The 6414-nt window shown below is 37.2% G+C and overlaps 1 long non-coding RNA gene across 1 annotated transcript; it reads left to right on the top strand.

The window, feature by feature from the left end:
- Positions 1-560: 560 nt before the first annotated feature.
- LOC139934130 (uncharacterized) lies at positions 561-3303 on the top strand. Its single transcript, XR_011785697.1, has 3 exons — positions 561-624; positions 1742-1808; positions 3223-3303. It is a non-coding gene; the product is annotated as an uncharacterized lncRNA (long non-coding RNA).
- The last annotated feature ends 3111 nt before the right edge of the window (positions 3304-6414 follow it).

The raw sequence follows: 6414 nt of genomic DNA, 5'->3' as shown, positions 1-6414 counted from the left end.
CGCAAACTTTTCTATATTGTATCTGATCCACCGCGCAAAGTTTCAAATCCTACTTAATTAAAATTAGCCCTTGAATACACGCCTTCTGTGTCACTTCAGAGGGAGACGTTTCTCGCGATGTTTTATACGTGATGACCATTTCTTCCTTGCTCATTATCCAAGAAAGTTTTTATACTCTGAAATATTTTGAGTAATACCAATCTAGTGCCTTAAACCGGTTTTGTAAACTAAGTAAACCGCTCTATGAAATTGACCCCGCCCCTGGACGTAAGTTACATTCTGCCTCGTTTCAGAGGTCACCAATCATAACACGGAAAGTAAAAGCCCGCGAAGATTCCATTGATTGCTACTACTACGAGATCGCAGTGATTAAAGACCAGCGCTTTCAATATCCCGTTTCTTTGTTATTTTGGGTGTGGGGCTTGCATGCTCCCTTGGCTAATTTGAAAACAAACACTGCATGGTCGAGTGGACTCGTTGCTACGCCATGGTTGGGAGTGCTTGTGTGGATCCCAAGTTAGCCGTAAAATGGACGGTACCATATGTTACTGTAAAATGGCTGCAGTTAGTCGAGAGCGATTTGCCTTACTTTCATTAGTGCACTAATGATGTGTGCTGTGCTTTGTGAGTACTCTTTTTTCTTCAATAATAGGTGTATTTCATCTTTTTTCCTCAGGGCTCCGAGACCTATATTACAATACCAAATGAATTTCTGCTAGTGCACCACTTCTATAGCTACGGAACGTCTCCTCGAACCTCAAACATTTTGCTCTTTGTGGTTATGCACCTGGAGTGCTATGAAACTGGATCTCACGCAATAATAAGTCTCTATAAGTTCTTGTCGAGAGCTCAGCAGCGTGGGTCCAGAAAAAAATCCACCCTGCAAAAAAGAAATTGCAAAATACATTTTCACCGTTATTCAAAATCCTCACCTGCCGTTTTTTAATGGCCACCGACAACAACCCCACCGCCGACCCCAACGCCCCCTACCACCACCGCCCGACCCCAACGCCCCTACCCCCACCCCACCCCCAAATAATAAATCGTGTCTTCACTAAGTTTCTAGACTAAGTTTCATATGAGTTATAGTGTTCGCCTCGTGTTTGTTTTCTTTTAGTTCTTTCTTTTCTGTGAAATCCCCTAATCCAAGTTACCAGTAATAGCTTAAAGGCAGTGGACATTAATTACTCAAAATAATTATTAGCATAGAGTCACTCATTATTGCAAAAGCGACAGATTTAAAACTTCCATCAAAATATTGCTGCTTAATTACATGTTGACAATATGAAAAGCTGAAACTCAAAGAGGTTATCACAGGTGAGCTAAAACAATGAATACCTTAAATTGAATGGTCATCACTTCATTATTAATGTATCCACCCCTTTGACAATGATCACTGATTGTTGTTTCTGTGATTGGTTCTATATCTGGCGAGTGACCCAATCCACAAGTGGGGCTCTTGGGGCTGGCCCGAGGTGCACTGACGTCGATGACGAACGTGGGGTAATTGTGTGTGCCCACGTTCGTCCTGGAAAAAAATAAAATACGCAACATCGGGGTCGACCCAGGGAAGCTAAACGAATGCACCCAATAAAGGGATCCCAAGTGCGCCCTCAGTGTTGAATTTGTATAAAGTTAACTTTTGGGATTGCACATTATTATTATGTCACATTCACTCTGTTTCTATCATGTTTATAACAGCTTCGTTTTCTTGAAAGAGCATTTCTCTCTGTTTTTATAGAGACCATTGCTCTGGCCATGCTCCTAAAGCTTAGTCACGTGAAAGGGACAAGCTCATAGAGCCACTCGTGAGTATTGTTTAAACCCTCAGTTTATCCGATGTAATTATTATTGTGATTTCTAGGACCTTAATTGTTTTCAAGCAAGGTATTATTATGGCTTTTTCTTTGAATTGAAAAAAAATAATTATGCCACATATAATCATGCCCTACCTTTGTTTTGTTTATAAGAAGTATGCGCATATTTGAAACTTTGTAGACATTAAAATTTTCACACCATACACCGATCTTCGATGATTTCAACAGCGTCCCATTTCTTTCGAGTTTTTCCTGTTTTCGAGGCAAACGAGAAAGTATGGTTTCCCGGTGAAGCCATAACGTGGACAAAACATCTGCAGAGATTACAAATGTTCTGTGAGACTTTGTTTATGACTTTATAGCCAGCAGTTGTTTTCATTTTTTTCAAAATATTTTGTATGACATTTCTTTGTAAAAATTACGATGGTAACTGGCAAAAAGTTAAATTAATTAAAAATGTGAATAGTTTTTGGCTTCAAATCTTTTTACTTTTATTAAGTCTTTTTCCCCCTTAACATTCATAATAAAGCTAATAAATAACCAGTAATAATTCAATCACCAAGACGATGATTAAATTTTAATATTAAAAAAAATAATTATGAATATTATGAGGGTTAAAAAAAATCAGAAAAATTAGAAAATTGTGTAAAGGCAATTGGCTTCTTTATTGGCCTCTGTATTTTTCCCCCAGTATGCTCAGCAGAATGTTCAGTCACATGATTTGATCACCGTGAATTGTGAATTGAAATATTTTGTGGGCAATTTTTTTTTATATTATGGCCCCCAACAATATGACATATTTGTATACCTCGTAGAAATGCCAAAAACACAAAACCTTTTTGCATTTACAACTGCAACTAACCAGAGTGGAGCCTTATGTGTTTCTAAGTTTTGGTCAAGGGAGTGGAGACTCTTTGCTTGGCAAGTCAGACCAAAAACATTGGGAGTGTTTACATCGCGCACAGAGAGGTAAAAGATTTGCCTCGATTTTAGGGAAAACTTGAAAACAGGACTCTAGATGAGTTTACAATAATGTAAAGTCTAAAGTTGAAAAAATATATATAGAAGTTAATCAAATGTATATAAAGTTTAAAAAACATTATAGAGTTTACACTTATATAACATACATTAAATATAAAAAGTTTACAAAGCAAAGTTTACAAAACATATAAAGTTTAAACAATATAGTTTACAGAAATATGTTTAAACAATGTTTGATGTCGACTTGAAACAGCACATGTCATTCTGACCGGGACGTTGACTGAACCATCTAACGGAAGTGCTGGAATCGACCTGTTCTTCTACTTCAAAAGGAGGATATTTTTTTAACAAATCCAATCTGTTTAAAGCTCTATTTAATTCAGAACCTTTTTTGTTGTAATTTTTCTTTGGATGTGTTATTCAGGTTGGCTGTTTGATGACTGACCAGGACGTTGACTGAACCATCTAACGTAGTTACTGGAATCGACCTGACGCTGTATCTGGACGCCTCACTCTCTACTTCATAAGGTAGATATTTTTTCTTTTAGATAAAGAAATTTCGGACAATATCAATCTGTAAAAGCTCTATTTAATTCAGCATTTTCCTGTTGTAGTTGTATTTGATGTGTTATTCAGGTAAGCTGTTTAATGGCCGACTCGGACGTTGACTGAACGGCCTAATGAGGTAACAGGGATCGACCTGACGCTGTATCTGGCTGCCTCATTCTCTTCTTTAACTAGTAGATTTTGTTTCTGTTATTTTTACATTCAAGAAAAACATCACTAGTATTTTGACACAATCTCTAAAGGTATGCCATTTTTTTCATTACTCTACTTGCCAAACTTGCACCTCCTCCGTCATGGTTCACAGGGTCATATGTAACAACCACCCACACCATCTATCGCACCGAATATAATCCCAAACTAATCAGAAGAAACCTGGTTTCTTAATGTATTTTTTGATCATATGTATTTGTTTTTTATTTCATGCAATGATGAAATGTGACTGAACCATCCAACGGAGTTGCTGAAATTTACCTGGCGCTGTATCTGGATGCCTCACTCTCTACTTCAAAAGGTGGATATTTTTTCTTTAGACAAAGAAGTTTTTAACAAATTCAATTTTTCTAAAGCTCCGTTTAATTCAGAAACTTCTTTTTTAAAGATTTCTTTTGATGTGCTTTTCAGGTTGGCTGCTTGATGTCTCACCGGGACGTTGACTGAACCATCTATCGCAGTTGCTGGAATCGACCTGTTGCTGTATCTGGACGCGTCACTCTCCACTTCATAAGGTATATATTTTTTTCTTTTAAATAAAGAAGTTTTGGACAATATCAAGCTGTAATAGCTCTATTTAATTCAGCATTTTCCTGTTTTAGTTTAATTTGATGTGTTATTCAGGTTGGCTGTTTAATGACTGACTGGAATGTTGACTGGACCGCCTAATGGGGTTACAGGGATCGACCTGAAGCTGTATCTGGCTGCCTGATTCTCTTCTTCAACTAGTAGATTTTGTTTCTGTTATTTTTACAATGAAGAAAAACATCACTAATATCTTTACACAATCTTTAAAGGTATGCCATTTTATTCATTACTCTACTAGCCAAACTTTCACCTCCATCCGTCATGGTTCACAGGGTCATATGTAACAACCACCCACACCATCTATCGCACCAAATATAATCCCAAACTAATAAGAAACCTGGTTTCTAAATGCATTTTTTGATTGTATGTATTTGTTTTTTGTTTCATGCAATGATGAAATGTGACTGAACCATCCAACGGAGTTGCTGAAATTGGCCTGTCGCTGTATCTGGATGCCTCACTCTCTACTTCAAAAGGTAGATAATTTTTCTTTAGACAAAGAAGTTTTTAACAAATCCAATCTGTTTAAAGCTCTTTAATTTAGATTCTTATTTGTTTTAGTTTTTCTTTTGATATGTTATTCAGGTTGGCTGCTGGATGACTGAACGGGATGTTGACTGAACCATAACCGAGTTGCTGGAATCGACCAGTCGCTGTATTTTGAGGCCCCACTTACTACTTCCAAAGGTATATATTGTTTCTTTACATAAAGAAGTTTTTAACAATTCCAATCTTTATAAAGCTCCTTTTAATTCAGAAATTTCTTTTTTAAAGATTTCTTTTGTTGTGCTCTTCAGGTTGGCTGCTTGGTGTCTCACCGGGACATTGACTGAACCATCTATCGGAGTTGCTGGAATCGACCTGTTGCTGTACCTGGACGCCTCACTCTCCACTTCTTGAGGTAGATATTTTTTCTTTTAGATAAAGAAGTTTTGGACAATATCAGTCTGTAAAAGCTCTATTTAATTCAGCACCTGCCGCTGTATCTGGATGCCTTACTCTCTACTTCAAAAGGTGGATATTTTTTCTTTAGACAAAGAAGTTTTTAACAAATCCAATCTGTTTTAAGCTCCACTTAATTTAGGACCTTCTTTGTTTTAATTTTTCTTTTGATATGTTATTCAGGTTGGCTGCTTGATGACTGACCGGGGCGTTGACTGAACCATCTAATGGAGTTGCTGGAATCGACCTGTTGCTGTAGCTGGACGCCTCACTCTCCACTTCATAAGGTAGATTTCTTTTCTTTGAGACAAAGAAGTTTTGGACAATATCAATCTGTAAAAGCTCTATTTAATCCAGCATTTTCCTGTTTTAGTTGTATTTGATGTGTTATTCAGGTTGGCTGTTTAATGACTGACTGGAACGTTGACTGAACCGCCTAATGGGGTTACAGGGATCGACCTGACGCTGTATCTGGCTGCCTCATTCTCTTCTTTAACTAGTAGATTTTGTTTCTGTTATTTTTACATTCAAGAAAAACATCACTAGTATTTTGACACAATATCTAAACGTATGCCATTTTTTTCATTACTCTACTTGCCAAACTTGCACCTTCTTCGTCATGGTTCACAGGGTCATATGTAACAACCACCCACACCATCTATCGCACCGAATATAATCCCAAACTAATCAGAAGAAACCTGGTTTCTTAATGTATGTTTTGATTGTATGTATTTGTTTTTTATTTCATGCAATGATGAAATGTGACTGAACCATCCAACGGAGTTGCTTAAATTGACCTGCCGCTGTATCTGGATGCCTTACGCTCTACTTCAAAAGGTGGATATTTTTTCTTTAGACAAAGAAGTTTTTAACAAATCCAATCTGTTTTAAGCTCTATTTAATTGAGGACCTTCTTTGTTTTAATTTTTCTTTTGATATGTTATTCAGGTTGGCTGCTTGATGACTGACCGGGGCGTTGACTGAACCATCTAATGGAGTTGCTGGAATCGACCTGTTGCTGTACCTGGACGCCTCACTCTCCACTTCTTGAGGTAGATATTTTTTCTTTTAGATAAAGAAGTTTTGGACAATATCAGTCTGTAAAGGCTCTATTTAATTCAGCATTTTCCTGTTTTAGTTGTATTTGATGTGTTATTCAGGTTGGCTGTTTAATGACTGACTGGAACGTTGACTGAACCGCCTAATGGGGTTACAGGGATCGACCTGACGCTTTATCTGGCTGCCTCGTTCTCTACTTCAACAAGTAGATTTTGTTTCTGTTAATTTTACATTCAATAAAAACATCAGT

This window comes from Asterias amurensis, chromosome 2 (genome assembly GCF_032118995.1).
Source record: "Asterias amurensis chromosome 2, ASM3211899v1".
NCBI classification, from domain to species: Eukaryota; Metazoa; Echinodermata; class Asteroidea; order Forcipulatida; family Asteriidae; genus Asterias; species Asterias amurensis.
The sequence above is the reverse complement of the archived record's forward strand: the minus strand, read 5'-3'. Positions and strand labels throughout refer to the sequence as shown.